This window comes from Gopherus evgoodei, chromosome 6 (assembly GCF_007399415.2).
Source record: "Gopherus evgoodei ecotype Sinaloan lineage chromosome 6, rGopEvg1_v1.p, whole genome shotgun sequence".
In the NCBI taxonomy this organism is placed as follows: Eukaryota; Metazoa; Chordata; order Testudines; family Testudinidae; genus Gopherus; species Gopherus evgoodei.
This window is the reverse complement of record NC_044327.1, coordinates 38,844,951-38,861,236: the sequence shown is the minus strand read 5'-3', so window position 1 is coordinate 38,861,236 and position 16,286 is coordinate 38,844,951. Positions and strand designations below refer to the sequence as shown.

The 16,286-nt window shown below is 38.9% G+C and overlaps 1 long non-coding RNA gene across 1 annotated transcript; it reads left to right on the top strand.

The window, feature by feature from the left end:
* The first annotated feature begins 8,759 nt into the window (after positions 1–8,759).
* On the top strand, positions 8,760–14,490 carry LOC115653104. The gene is made up of 4 exons (XR_004000844.1): positions 8,760–8,951; positions 9,374–9,491; positions 10,502–10,582; positions 13,712–14,490. It is a non-coding gene; the product is annotated as an uncharacterized LOC115653104 (long non-coding RNA).
* Positions 14,491–16,286: the final 1,796 nt, after the last annotated feature.

Genomic DNA, 16,286 nt, shown 5'->3' with positions numbered 1-16,286 from the left:
TGTTGGCATATATGGAGGTGACATCATTCTGAGGGAGGTTGGTAATGTTGCAGAGTTTCTGAAGGAAGTTGGCTGTGCCCTGAAGAAAGCTGGCTTCTTGTGTGTGTGAGTAGTTTGAGGACGGTGTCTATGAGTCCTGATATTCTTTCAGTAAGAGCCAGATATGATGGCTCTACCTGCGTTTCCTTGTTTGTGCATCTTGGGAAGCATGTAGAAGATCCTTGGGATGGGTTTATGGGGATGAGATTGAAGGATATTTTCTTGGAGTAATGTTTGGGGGAGGATTTCATGATATCCTTAAAGTGCTGGGTGAATTGTAGTGTGGAATCTTGAGTCCTTTATAGTAGGTATTGTTGGAGAGTTTCTGGTTGACCTCATTGAGGTAGCATCCCCTTTGTCTGCTGAGTTGATCACTATCTGGTGATTGGATTTCAGGGATTGCATAGCTGTCCTCTGGCAGGGAGGTTAAAAGTTTGTTTGTTAAATGTTTCACAAGTCATTTTTTTTTGGTCCTATGACTATAGGGGTTTTAACAGGCCACTTCATCTTGAATGGTCAGTCCCCTAAAATGTGTCAGCTACTTGTGCTAAACAATTGTATTTAGCTGTGACACGGAATAGCTTTTCCAGACCTGAAAAAGAGCTCCATGTAGTTTGAAAGCTGTTCTCTTTCAGCAACAGAAGTTGCTAAAGGAAAAGATCGTGCATGTTGTCTTCCTAATATGGTGGGAACTACATGACTACAACACCACCACAAACATGAGGATAGGATCACGATTAGATCAGAATAGTGACCACTGTGTCATTCCAAAGATGATTTATGGTTTTATGCATTCAGATGGGCAAACCCTGGGGGTTGCTTTTGGATGAGATTTGGTGACTAAGGGGGTGAAAATTACAAATGTCATTGTCAGATCATCACCTCCTGTAGTTTGAGGTCAGGGTTGACCTCTGCTCTGACTGAGGCAGAGGTGAATTTGGGAGGCCTTTTTTCTCTCCATGAGCAACTACAACAACTGAAATCAGATTAGAAATCCCAGCTAACAGTTCCCAGATTTAAATGTCAGAGTCTGGTGTGTCGGAATGACTGCTTGTTGAAAAAAATAGAAAGTGTTGTGTTTAACTGAATATATGTGCTCAGAGACATTGGTGACTGAGCAAAGTTTCTAAATTGAGCAAATATACGTTAAATAAATCTCTCTGGGTAGTTTCAAAAAACAAACATCAGAGGGCACCACAGTCTTTCTAAATATGGATATAACCTTGTCTCCAGAACTCCTAACAATCAAACAATAATAATTGGAAATGAGGCAGAGCCACAACATTTTATCTAGGTTCAGGTACAGATTTTGAATAACCTCAAAATTTGGCAGTGTTTGGATTCTGGGTTCCCATTTGAGATATTGCAGAGGTAAACCCTAATCACAAAATTCAGATTGGGGGTTGTTACCAATTTGAATTCTGATTTAAAGTTCAGTGTTGCTCAGATTAGAACATTTGGTTCAGGCTGATTTGTATTATTAATAATTAACTGATAATTTAGCCGCAACAAGTTAGGCCATACTCCTGACTTCTGTATTTATTGGCTCAGTAAATTTGTCTCATGTTTTATGTATGTGTGGAATCCTTCAAAGGAACTATATGTCTGCATAAGATCTCTTGCCATGCTCAGGACATATATCTGTGTGTACAATGTATGTTAGAATATTGTACATTTGATAAAACGCTTATGTTAATGAGTTTTTGAACCCATATACTATTAATTGGGAAACAAAACTAAAACAGGAAATTGTCACAGGTGTAGTGGGCAGTCAGACCTAATAATCAGAGGCAGAGTCCACAGTCATGAGACAGGAGTCAAGATTCAGCTGGGTTGGGATACTAGGAGGTCAGAATCAGGAGATGATTCAGAGGTCAGGAACCACAAGTCCAGCACCAGGAGTCAAGTGAGATCTGAATGCTAGGAGAGCAAGCTGGGAAGCAGGAGAAGGTAACAGGAAGCACACAGTCCAAAAGAGGATGGAGCCCAGTTGTTCAGACAGCTTTCTATTCCTACTGCTGGCTTAAGTCAGACCAGCAGGCCAGTCAACTGCTCTGGGAACTTGGCCAATTGGACATCAGGGGTGGAGCCTCACACTGGGGCTGGTCTTCATCAGTCTCAGATAAGCTGTTGCCAGCGGGTTGCCACATAGAGGATTGAAGCATGGTAGCTCCCATGCATCTTGTGGGCCTGGATCTGAGATTCATGGGTAGTGACAGAAATGAGTTAACCTACATTCTTACCACTTGCTTGCAGGCAAATTGAATAGAGGAAGGCTCTCTCTAAATCAAGGCAGAATAAGTGTTTTGAGCATTTCGTCATATATTATTGCCAGCAGAGTTAGCTGATACAAGGCTGAAATGGTATTGGCAGCTGGTGGCCCATTTATACTGGGGCTCCCCACTTTGCTAACACAGAAAGGGGAGAGACAGATTCTATTCACTGTGGGTACTCGGAATAGCTGTGTGTGCAGCTTGGTGGTTCTGTTAGTTGTTGCTATTTCATATAGATTTATAGATAAGGCCAGAAGGACCACTCTCCTCATCTAGTCTGACCTCCTGCGTAACACGGAACATAGGGTATCCCTGAATTAATTCCTGTTTGAACTAGAGCAGATCTTCTATATAAACATCCAATCTTGATTTTAAAATTGCCAGCAATAGAGACTCCACTATGCCCCTTGGTAAATCGTTCCAATGATTAATTACCCTCACTGTTAAAAATTTACACTTGGTTTCCAGTCTGAAATTGGTTAGCTTAAACTTCCATCCATTGGACCTTGTTATACCTCATCTATTAGACCGAGAAGCCCATTATTAATTATTTTGTTCCCTGTGTAGTGCTTCTGGACTGTGATCAAATCACCCCTGAGCCTTCTCTTTGTTTAGCTAAATAGATTGAGCTCTTTGAGACATGTTTTCCAACCCATTAATCATTCTAGTGGCTCTTCTTTGAGCTCTCTTTAATTTGTCAACATACTGTATATAAAATAAGGAAAATAAATACATGAAAGAAAATATATAATTCAGCCATTTATTGTAGACATTACAAAATAAATAGGTCTTTTTTCTTCATTAAGGATTTAGAAGAGAAGGAAGTAGCTTGGCAGATGAGAGAAAAGAGTTTATTCCAGGAGCAAGGAGCTTCATGATAGGAGGCACAGAGATGTTTGGGCTGGAAATGGATGAACAGGGCACTGAGGCTGGCATCACTGGTGGAGCAGAAAGGCTGTGGGGAAGAGGCTGTATCAGATAAGTAGGTTGGGAAAGAGTTATGCTGGTATTTGAAGGGAAGGACAAGGGCCAGAACCTCAGTTGTTGTGAATCAGTGAAGCTCTACTAAAGGCCATTCACTCCAGTGAAAGAAGGTGAAGTAACCTTACCTCATATTGAATAGCACCCTTATGCCCCAAATCACCCCCGCAAAAGCAGAGGGCAGAATTTCATGGCAATGCAGTGACCCCGTCAGACTAAGAGGAATTCAGGACAAATATTCTGCTATGTAGACACGATATGTTACTACACTACTTATGTACTTTCACATAACCCTATGGACCTGCCTAAAAGAGAGAGAGCATAGAAGGGGCAGAAGGATTACAGTGTCTGTCTATGAAGTATTTAGCACAGTGTTATTGCTATACAAACTATAAATGATATTCATAATTTGCTTATTGTATTAACTACAAATCTTGTATAATATAGTGTTTTGTTGGTTCAGTGAAAAGGTATCACATTTTTTACACGAAAAGAGCAAGCCTCTTTATTTAACTTTGTAATATTCAGTATGATTTGATATTTCCATGCCTTCTCTCCATACCATGTCCTTTCTAGTGCTCTTTGCAGAAGAGAGGGAATGGCTAACCAATAAAGGACAGTTTAGCAATGCATGATGCTATTTCTAAATCAATATGTTATGGATTCACTGGGATATTTCCAGTTCTCATCTAGTTGTCATGAAAATATTTAGAACACAGATTTATGGGGAGCAAGAGATAGGAAGGAAAATAGGGGATGAAAAAAACTCTACACAACATAGCATACACGTAAGTCCCTGGGAAGAGGACGTGTGAAAGAATAAGAAGTGAGAAGATGTGGGGGTGAGGAGGATGTAGTCACATTGCTTATGCACTACTGGAATTTGCCCAGATTCTACAGTAATGAGAGCACTATAAGAATCTGAGGAGAAGAGAGAATAGGAGGCAGAGTACAAAAAGAGAAACTGAAACTCCAAACTCTCCTTTGGAGTAATGCATTTGCGATATAGTCGGAGTGATTCCTTTGAGGGGAAAGGTTTTAGCAGCAGCCTCATATGTTCTTTGAAGCTTTTTTCAGAAAAAACACCGACGTTTTACACATAGCTGTGTGAATTACATTCTTCATCATCTATAATTTAGTGCTTGCTTCTCTAACATCATAAACTCATCCTCATCGCTCCTCCCCCTGAAATTTGGAAGCACAAAAGTGTCTGAGCCCACGTCCAGACTAACCCGTGGCATCGGCGGGTTAAAATCGATTGCTCGGGGATCGATATATCACGTCTAGTCTGGACGCGATGTATCGATCCCCGAGCGCGCTTACATCGATTCCGGAACTCCATCAACCCGAACGGAGTTCCAGAATCGACACGGAGAGCAGCGGACATCGATGCCGCGCCGTCCAGACGGGTGAGTACCTCGATTTTAGAAATTCGACTTCAGCTACGTTATTCACGTAGCTGAAGTTGCGTATCTAAAATCGATTTTAATACCCTAGTCTGGACGTGGCCTGAAAGTTCTTCATTCCAGCCTCAAACTGCTGCAGGAGCTCCAAGCAAAACTGACTGCAAAATACCTGTCCACCCACCATCATCACTACAATCCATAAACAAAATCTTTGAAAGGATTTTTTCCCCCCAAAATAGAGTCTACCCCCACCACCACACACACACAAAAAAGCACAGAATAGCTTCAGGAGTAACTTTTTTAACAAAAAAGCATGGATTGTAAAGAAACTACAGACTGCACTTTAATAACTTTGAGGAAAAATAATGTTCAGATTGGGTAAAATTGATGGATAGGATTCTATATCACAGTATATATGTTTGTATTTATAACTTTTTAAAAGTTAAATTGCTTTTTTAATAATAACTTGTTTCTTAGTGGTTAAATAAATAATATTTTCTTCAGTGTTGTATATTTCTAGAATTAGAGTTCTTGCATGAATAGTTTACAAACTGAAATACATTTGATGAGTGATCCCTTCATTTAGAAAAAAATGTTTTACTAGTTTTTACCTCAATGCAACTGCAGTTTAGAATGTCTTGTAATTTTTAAAGTTATATATTTTGTTTCTAAATTCCAGTGCAGGGCAAACAAATCCTACACATCTTAATGTCAATAAATGTATGATTAAAAAGTAAGAGACCTGAGGAAGAGCTCTATGTAGCTTCAAGATGGTCATGACAATGGAGATTTAAATCCATTAAATTAAATTATTAAAGCTCAATTAATTTAACAGTCAATTGGCATTTATTAGGTTTACAGGACAATAACTGTCTTATTAAAGCAAAATTAAATGTATTTCTGGGAGACATTAATTTATAATTTGGCTGACATGGAAAGCAGAAGCACTCAAGGGCCTATTCCAATGATCTGATCCTTATCCCATTGACATCAATGGCAAAATTCCCATTGACATTATTCATGAGAGTGTGATTGTGCCTGTTCCTTCTGTTCATGTGAGACTCCTAGCTTGATTTCTAGGCCAAAAAAGGTTCAGAGAGGTTTGAATAAGTGTCTGAATTCCTCAGTATTATCTGAGCCATTTAAAAGTTAATCCAGTTCCATTCTACACCTGTTTTTATTTCTTTGTTCCCCCTCAAGCTCAAATTAAACCTCATTTATAAAATCTCAGTTTCCAAAGTTCTGCAGACTACATCAACTCTGTTGTGTGTTTCATCTTTAAAGTAAATAGGCTATGTGACAGCTAAACTATGGAAATCTACAGAAGATACATGACAAAAATACCAAAGAAATCTGACTCCCTTTTCTTTTCTTTAAGCAACGCTCTTAGTTAGTTGCATCAGTTACATACAAGTGCTAATCAACATTAAGTGTGGGAGGTTCTGTGCATGAAATTCTTACAAAGCTGAGAAAACTGTCAGGACTTGTTGGTAGGAAATATTTTAGTTTTCAGCCTATGAGTTTGGATGGCATCCAAACTGCATAGATGCCAATGTTTTAATGGTATAAGAGCCTGCTTGGATTATGTTACGAGAAAAAAAATATAGAAGCCTGTCAGGTTTTCTTTTTAACACCACAATCATTAAGGGCCTGGTGTTGAAAAAGTGCTGAGTGCCCTAACCCTCTATTTGAGGCCCATGGGAGCACACGCCTGGCATGATATTGTTCTAGGGGAGGTGGTCATCATCAGTGGGTGGGTGGCCCCAAGGTTTCCAGCAGGTGAGCAGAGCTATCCCTCCCTGACCCTAATCCAACCCCAAACATATTCCTAAACTGACAATTACAAATTGAGACATTGGGTTTTCACAGAAAATTTCATTCTGGGCAGCCATTTTACTCAATATTGAATCCCACAGTCCCTGGCTCTACCCTCTATGTAGCAGTACTCAAAATATCATCGATAAATCGCTTTTGCCTTCCTCAGAAGCAAAGAACAATGACTCTGCTTGGTTACCCTGAGTAGAAGCCCTAATGTGGGTCTCAGACCAGGCTCTGCCATGAGACAGCATACTGTACTACCTGTCAGACTCAGACCACTCATGCAGTCAAATGTAACTGTATTTCCCCTTCTTTCCACAAGGGGGTATCCTCCATGGCCCTATCAGAGCCTCAAAGATCAATGTCCACACAGTTTAAAAAAAAAGTAATTTCAATGCAAAAGGGAAAAAGGGCTTAGTACTCAGGTCTGCCAGACCTTTGCTCATTGTAGGAGCCAGGATAAGTGCAAAGGTGACTGCCCCCATGCCAGTCCTGTCCAGGGACCATTTTTTCCCCTTTCATTTCTAGTAATCTGTAATGATTCTAAATGACCTGATTCCAGTTGTTCTCAGTCTTGTAAAATTTAAATCTCTGTATTTTTTGGTTATATATTAAGGCTGTTTATTACAGAAGATAAAATTCCTATTTAAAAATAACACCAAGGCTCTTAGTCTAATCTTTCAAAGCTGTTTGCTGTGACTAGTCAAGTCTAGAACACACAAACTAACAAAACGTATCACAAGGCTGGTAGATGCAACCAAGTCAAAACAGAAAATCCCTTCTCAGCTACATTATATCTTTGATTTTCTTTCACCAATTGTTACACAGGCTGATTTCATTTTCTCGGCTCGGATAAACTTATGAATGTTGATTAACGAACAGACACAGAAGATCTCTATGCAAGAGCATGCGTATTACAACTAAGTAGAATCTATGGTGCTTATTTTTTGTATCAGCACCCACTTTCTGCAGCACAACAACAGAATATTTCTAGGAAGGCCAGTCTTCAAATTTTGTTTCTTTCGTGATTCAGAATATTTTTGTTCAGTGGAATTTGAGAATTCAGAATATAACAGAGCTAAGATATGAAATTGTGTAACCATGACATTAGAACAATTTTACTGCTAAATGCTAGAAGCTACAGACCTCTTCTGTCATCCTGGTAGTATATTACATTCTGGAACACTCAATAGCAGGTTTGTTTTAACGTTTTCCTTGATTTTTCAGTGTATTTTCCATTATTAATATACAGAACCATAACTGTTGCAAAATATAAAGGAGGCATTTCAGTTCAACATAGATTCAAAATAATAATTGGGAAAATAGATTTAATAACTATGCTACCATTGAGTTGCCACCATAAATATGCAGAAGTTTTTCATCTAAAATCAATATAAGCAAAAAATTTCAGGCAAGAACAGTCTTCTAAAATCAACATTATCCACTTCCAAGGGACAAATCATTCACTCACACCACTGTAAATCAGGTGTGAGTTCACTGAAGTCACTGGATTTTCACCAGTGTAAAAATGGGATAAATCAGAGTAGAATAAATCTCATTCAAGACACATCCAACCACCTTGCTTCCAAGTACTCATGTACCACAGTGATAGACGCACAGCTCCAAATCTATTCATTACTATAGCTGGTCAAAAAATGCCAATAACTTTTCTGAAAAAATTATAATTTTTTGGTTTTAGTTTCACATACTTTTTAGAAGTTCTGACACTGTTTTCAGTAACAATGTTCAAAGTTGCTTCAATAGACAAGATAGTTAAAAAATAATATCTAAAATTTGCTCATTTGAGCCACCCATCCTCCCCCACAATTTGATAGTGCTGGGCAGTTTTAGAAACAGGCAGCACAGCACTTTCAGTCACTCAATGAGGGGGGAAAAACTACTCAGGGACGACCTTTTCTTAAACACACTTTCTGTTACAGTTTGCTCTGTATTTTAAATCTGATGTTTTAATTTATTTAGTTTTCAATTAATTAATTTAGCTACCCTGAAAAGTGCCAGATCAACATGGCTAGAATTGAAAGGTCTTTACTAGACTAGGAACAAAAATGTAGCTGAGGCAGCAGCCACGAGAAACTTCTTCACAGAACATTTTTAATGGCCTCAAGCCTAACCTGATTGGGGTATTTAAAACTTTTGGTTACTGTTGATCTGGACAACTGTCTAAAAAGCAAGTAACAGTTAGAGGTAGACGCCCATGTTCATATCACCAGGGCTGTGCACTTTCAGTTAGGCGGGAGCGCTGTCAACTCTCATTGGCTCGGATGAGTCACTCCACAATTCAGGGAACAAGGCCCTCAGTGCTTAGCCTCTCTGATCCCAGCTGTGATGCCTATGTTATATGGAGTCTACTGGGAACTGGAATGGAAACATCACATACATTTCACATAGACCAGCCTCTAAGCTACTAAGCTCAGTGAGTCTAAAAAGCGTCTAGATAGATAGATAGATGTTATTGGACCAACTTCTGTTGGTGAAAGGTACAAACTTTTGAGCCACAAAGCACTCTTCTTCAGCTTTATACCAGTATAAGTTATACCAGTATAAAACACTTTCTGTTACTGCATCTGCACTAGGGCTGTTACTAGTTGCAAAATAGTTATGCCAGTAAGTTCTGTAGCCAGGTTTATGTATTTCCATGATTTCATCCTTAGTTGCTCTGTCCATTCAGTCCAAGAGGCCAGATTGAGGCCCCTTTGAAAAAAAAATTTTTTTAGGAGTGTTTTGAAATATGCATGTTTTCATCTTGTAAATTGTGGCACTCATCAAAGTCTATTTCTTAGTACGATGTGATATCTTTCACTGACATTCGTTTTTGTCTCTGCACATGCCGATAAGAAAATTGGGTCAAGCTGGCTGCCCGGATTTGAAGATAGGTCTTCCGTTCCTTACACTGAAGCTTTAATTTATGAAGTGTTCAAAATGCATCTTAGATGCCTTTCATGATTCCTCATTGGTAAGTATTTAGCAAAAAGTTTGCAGTCTGTATTGTAAAAAACTGTTGCATTGATAATTTTCCATAACAATGATGATAGTAGCTTTTAAAGATATTACACCATATTAAGAGGTTTTTTTTTATTTAGGCCAATATTTTTTAAAAAACTGGAGCTTAAGTTAGGATCCTAAATCTAGAGATGGGCATCTAGCTGATTTTGAAATGTGCTAAGCCAGGGATTGGCAACCTTTGGCACATGGCTCGCCAGGGTAAGCAACCTGGTGGGCCAGTCGGTTTGTTTATCTGCTGTATCCACAGATTCAGCCGATCGCAGCTCCCACTGGCTGTGGGTCACCGCTCCAGGCCAATGGGAGCTGTGGGAAGCAGTGGCCGGCACATCTCTCAGCCTGCACCACTTCCCTGCAGCCTCCATTGGCTTGGGACGGTGAACTGCCGCCAGTGGGAGCCGTGATCGGCTGAACCTGTGGACGTGGCAGGTAAACAAACTGACCTGGCATGCCAGGGTCCTTTCCCTGGCAAGCCACATGCCAAAGGTTGTCAATCCCTGTGCTAAGCACTCAACAGCTCTCACTGGCTTACAGGAAGTTTAAATGATTCACCTAAATATACGTATTTTTATATTAGGATGTAACTATGATTTATATGGTATTTTTTCTTTGTTGCTTAAGCCAATAAATGACATTTTTATGAAAAGAAAGATAGGAACAGAACACAAAGAAATGACAAAGGGTTCTTATTGTCCGAGTGTTTTACAAATAATTTGTACTACTTGTAGTGATCTACAAGACATTTTTTCCTTTCAGTAAAGCTTATTTATAATTTAAAGCATTCAGAACTTCTAATAAAAATACATTTTCTCTCTTCATAATTAAATTTGTATAATCAAAAACTAACTAAGAACCAAGTAAGTTCCATTGAAGTCAATGGAAGCCTATCTATTAACTTTAATGGAAGTTGGATCAAGCCCTACATGAAATGGTTGATTTTTTAGTATCCTTGTTTTCCTGCAGTACCACTGAAGATATTGTATTGAGTGGATATTTTATTGCCAAAGATTCCTGTGTTTTCTTCCATCAAATCAACTATGACAAGTAAGTTGTATTTTGTTGCCCAGTATGCAAGGTTATCGCAAGTTTTAGATTGTATGTATCCAGAATATTCAGAAGCTCCATGGTGAAATCTGTATAAAGACATGCTTCAGTTAAACACACATTATTTGGCACAATGCAGGGGGACCTCGGTAAAATTATACAGCCTGTGTTATGCAGGAGGTCAAAGTGGATGATGTAATGGTCCTGTCATAAACAGATAAGTAAGAGTTAATAGAACAAAAGTACTTCATATCTCTTTTGCCTGTAAAAGGTTAACAAGATCAGTGAGCTTGGCTGTCACCTGACCAGAGGACCAATCAGGGGACAGGATACTTTCAAATCTTGAGGGAGGGAAGTTTTTGTGTGTGCTGTTAGATTTTGGTTGTTGTTCTCTCTGGGTTCTGAGAGTGACCAGACATGCAACCAGGTTTGTCTCCAATCTCTCTGATACGGGTTCTTATAGATTCAAAATAGTAAGTACTAGGCGATAAGGCGAGTTAGGCTTATGTTTGTTTTCTTTATTTGCAAATGTGTATTTGGCTGGAAGGAGTTCAAATTTGTATTTGGCTGAAAGGATTTTAATTTGTACTTGTATACTTAGGCTGGGAGGGTATTCCCAGTGTCTATAGCTGAAAGACCCTGTAACATATTCCATCTTAAATTTACAAAGATAATTTTTACTGTTTTTTCTTTCTTTAATTAAAAGCTTTTCTTGTTTAAGAACCTGATTGTTTTTTTATTCTGGTGAGACCGCAGGGGACTGGGTCTGGATTCACCAGAAAATTGGTGGGGAGAAAGGAGGGAAGGGGGAGAGAAAGATTAATTTCTCTCTGTGTTAGGATTACTTTCTCTCTCAGGAAGAGTCTGGGAGGGGGAGAGAGAAGGAGGGGGGAAGGTGGATTTTCCTCTCTGTTTTAAGATTCAAAGAGTTTGAATCACAGTGATCTTCCAGGGTAACCCAGGGAGGGGAAGCCTGGGAGAGGCAACGGTGAGGGAAAGGGTTTACTTTCCTTGCATTAAGATCCAAAGGGTCTGGGTCTTGGGGGTCCCCGGGCAAGGTTTTGGGGGGACCAGAGTGTACCAGGCACTGGAATTCCTGGTTGGTGGCAGCGCTACAAGTACTAAGCTGGTAATTGAGCTTAGAGGAATTCATGCTGGTACCCCATCTTTTGAACGCTAAGGTTCAGAGTGGGGAATTATACCGTGCCAGGTCCCTTGTGGCATTAAAATCTATGAATCTATATATCTGTTATGAGATTAATCCCTTACATGTAGTGACTTCTTTGAGAGATCAAAACTAGACAAAAGATCAGTCATAAGAAAGAAAGAGATCTTGGAGTCATTGTGGATAGTTCTCTCAAAACATCCACTCAATGTGCAGAGGCAGTCAAAAAAAGCAAACAAAGTGCTGGGAATAATAAAGAAAGGAACAGATAATAGGACAGAAAATATCAGGTTGTTACTATATAAATCCATGATATGCCCATATCTTGAATACTGCATGCAGATGTGGTTGCCCCATCTCAAAAAAGACATATTGGTATGGGAAATGGTTCAGAAAAGGGAAACAAAAATGATTAGGGATATGGAACAACTTCCATATGAGGAGAGATTAATAAGAGTGGAACTTTTCATCTTGGAAAAGAGACAGCTAAGGGGAAATATGATTGAGGGCTATAAAATCATGACTGGTGTAGAGAAAGTAGATAAGAAAGTATTGTTTACTACTTCTCATAACACAAGAACTAGGGGTCACCAAAGGAAATTAATAAGTCGCAGGTTTAAAACAAATAATAGGAAGTATTTATTCACACAATGCACAGTCAACCTGTGGAACCCCTTGCCAGAGGATGTTGTGAAGGCCAAGGCCATAATAGGGTTAAAAAATTCATGGAAGATAGGTCCATCAATGGCTATTAGCCAGGATAGGCATGAATGGTGTCCCTAGCCTCTGTTTGCCAGAAGCTGGGAATGAGCGACAGGGGGTGGATCACTTGATGATTACCCATTCTGTTCATTCCCTCTGCGGCACCTGGCACTGGCCACTGTCAGAAGACAAGATACTGGGCTAGATGGACCTTTGGTCTGACCAAGTAGGGCCATTCTTATGTTCTTATATAAGCTATTAATTATTACCTATATGCTCGGTGATCATCATCTGCATTAACTTAAAGCTAAATAATTGTGACCTATATTGGAAAAATAATATAAAAATACAAATTTTGTTAAGTTCCTCCCTTCCCGCAACTCTTAGGGCTTGTCTACACTACAGGTTATGGCAGTATAACTTATGTCACTCAGGGGGTTGAATTAGCCACCCCCTTGAGCAACATAAGTTACATCAAACTAAGCACTGGTGTGGACACAGGATGTCGGTGGGATAGCTACCGCCTTTCACAGAAGTGGTTTTATTATGCTGATAGGAGAGCTGTAGCGCTTCTAGTGTAGACTAGTCCTTAGTATCAGATGCATTTCACAGTTATTGTTTTCTCTGTTTCTTCTTTGGTTTATTAAAGAACTTTACTGTTCTAATATAAATCAGTCTTGCAAAATACATAAGAATAGTGTTGACTAAAAAAATATTGAGAGGTTTACTTTTTTAAATTACCAACATTAACATTCTGTTATTCTGTGACTATTAAGGACAGATTCTCAGCACCCTTAACTCCCATCACAGGCAATGGGCTTCCAGGCTATGATTCAGGAAAGCATTTAACCACATACTGAACTTTAAACTTCAGAGGGGCTTAAGTATATGCTTAAAGTTAAGCACCTGCTGAAATACTTTCCAGGTAGAGATGCTTTCCTGAATTGAGGCCCAATTAGATCAATAGGAATTTTGCTGCTGGCTTTCATTGGAACACAACTGAGCCCATTGGGAGCTGCAGGTTCGCAGCACCTGAACATGTTTATAATATAAGAAAAAAGCACATTTTCTACTGTTCTGAAGAAAGAGCCATGCATGAGTCAGTTAGCATGAAAATACATCTCTAATTTTACTATCTTAGAGCCTGATGCTCCAAGGAGCTGGATTTGCATTGAATTCACTGGGAGTTACAGGTTCTCAGCACCTCACAGAATTGAGCCATTAAACTATCAAATACCTAACAGTGTAATGTTTATTTTTAGAAAATTATAGAAGAACCCAGGTTTGTTTAGCCCTGAAAGATTTCTTGATGAAAATAGACAACAAATCAAGGTCCTAGCTGAAAAGTAATGATCTTCAGGATTGGCAAGAGAAGGTATCTGGAAGAAAACTTTGCTCACGTGGAAATATTCATCTTCCTAACAATGTTACTACACAGACTGAACATCAAGCATCTGACAGGCCAGAAAATAGATCTAGATCTACTATTTTGGACTAACTATGAAACCTAAACAGTTTTAAAATGCCATCTCTCTACACATACATTTCAAGTACATTTTGGTCACAATTTTGATTCAGAGACATACCCATTTGAAAATCTGGGCCTTCATAAACAACAGGGGGAGTTTAACAATTGCTTTTAAAAAAGGACTTAAATCAGGGTTTGTGTACACAGAGCAGCAATTTGGATGTGATTTCTAAAGCACACTAACATGTTGTGTATTAATTGGTATGTGTAGACCCTGATGGTGTACACAAAAGATTCCATACTGTACTTGAATATAGTGCTGTTTCAAACAGTACTACGTGAAAGCATGCTAGGAACCCATAATATGCACCACCAGGGTCTACATGGACCAATTAATGCACAACACCTTAGTGTGCCTTAGAAATCACACTCCATAGTGCACATTGCTTCTCTGTGTAGACAAGAAAAGCATGTAAGTGAGTATTTGCAGGTTCAGGACCTATACACCTCTACCCCAATACAACGTGACCCAATATAACACGAATTCGGATATAATGCAGTAAAGCAGCGCTCCGGAGGGTGTCTGCACACTCCAGTGGATCAAAGCAAGTTCGATATAACATGGTTTCACCTATAACGTGGTAAGATTTTTTGGCTCCCGAGGACAGTGTTATATCGAGATAGAGATAATCAGGCTAGTATTTGTGGTAATTTTCTGAGATTTATACAGAGTAGTACATTTGTGCATCCTTTCAACCCTTAGTTGTGTACTATGTATATGGGAGTCATTAGCACAGTCAACTTATTTCCTCTCCCTACCATTGGCTAGACCCTGTCTTCCATCTAATACAGGGGATAAAAGGAACGGCTACATTAGGCCTGATTATCCTTTTAGGCATGTTCTGCATTAGTGTAAATTCATTAATTTCAATAAAGTCATTCCTAGTCTACACCTGGGTAGTGAGGAGAGATTCAAGCCAGATGTTTTTTCTGTTACACTTCACAGTATGCCAGATTAATCTCTCTCTTTTATGTTGTGCTGTTCAACATTCACAAATGAGATCTACCCACTTCATTGCTTTCCCATTACCCTGTCAAAAACTGAAATAATCCCTTAGATCTGGATGTCATTTACTGGGGCATAGCCATAGATACATTGTGCTGATGCAGAAACTCAAAGGAGGTCCCCTTCACTCAACTTTGAAGTCCTTCTTCCACAGGCCTTGCCTTTTTTGCCACCCACCCAAAATATCCATCTGATCCCTAGCCACCCTCTCCTTACTTTCCTCCACACCAGTCCCTGGTTCTGCTCCTGTCCTTGTGCCCCTCTTTACTCACGTGAATAGTCCCATTGAGATCAATGGAATTACTCATGGTAGAAAAATTAAGCTTAAGTGTAAGTGTTTGCAGGATCAGGGTTATAATTATGTATGGAAATTTGTGATGAAAGAACCAAAATTTCAGGCCTGTCCAACATATATGATGTTCATACTCATTGGACAAAATGACTGGTCTGAAATGTGTTTGTTCAAATTATAGCCAACAGTGCAGACAAAGACAGTGGAATAATAAACAACATTCAATATGTATTATATTGACATTAAGCACTGAAATAGCTTGTGAACCAATTATTTTTATTATCATGTATAAAGTGGAAGGCAATAAAATAGATTTGTGATTAATAAAAAGACTTGGCTCTGTTTTTTTATGTAATGCCAGTACAGAATATGAGCATTTCTTCCAACCATGATACAATAATAATTTGAAGATATAAATGCCAGTGTTTGTAGCAACAAAGGACTCAACTACTGTGTTCAGTTTAGATCATCCTATCTCAAAAAACAAAAGGTCTAGAGGAGGACAATAAAAATTATTAGAGGCATAGAAACGTTTTCACATGATCAGAAATTAAAAAGATGAGGACTATCTAGAGTAGGTAGTTGTTAAGAGCATAATTAAGATATATAAAACATGGAATGATATATAGCTAGGCAACTGGGCACTTTTTCTTATAATGAGAATATATAGGTCACCTAAGTAAATTTAAAGGAAATACATTTGAAAGTAATTAAAATATTTATTCCAAATTGAATACTTAACCTGTGGATGTTAGTGAAGCAACCAACTTTGTAGGATTCAGTAATGGATTTTGTATTTATATGATTAACAAGAATACAATCTACTTTTATTGCAGCTAGGATAGACATTTATAAGGGACGTTAACCTCCATACTTAAGGACAAAGTAAAAATCCTCACTGTAGATTGCCACGTACTTTTAGGGGCGAAAGAAAAATGCAGACCTGTTATTTACCAGGCTGCACGTGGCAATAGACTGTATAGGTAAGGGATGCAAGGAGGGTATGGGTCA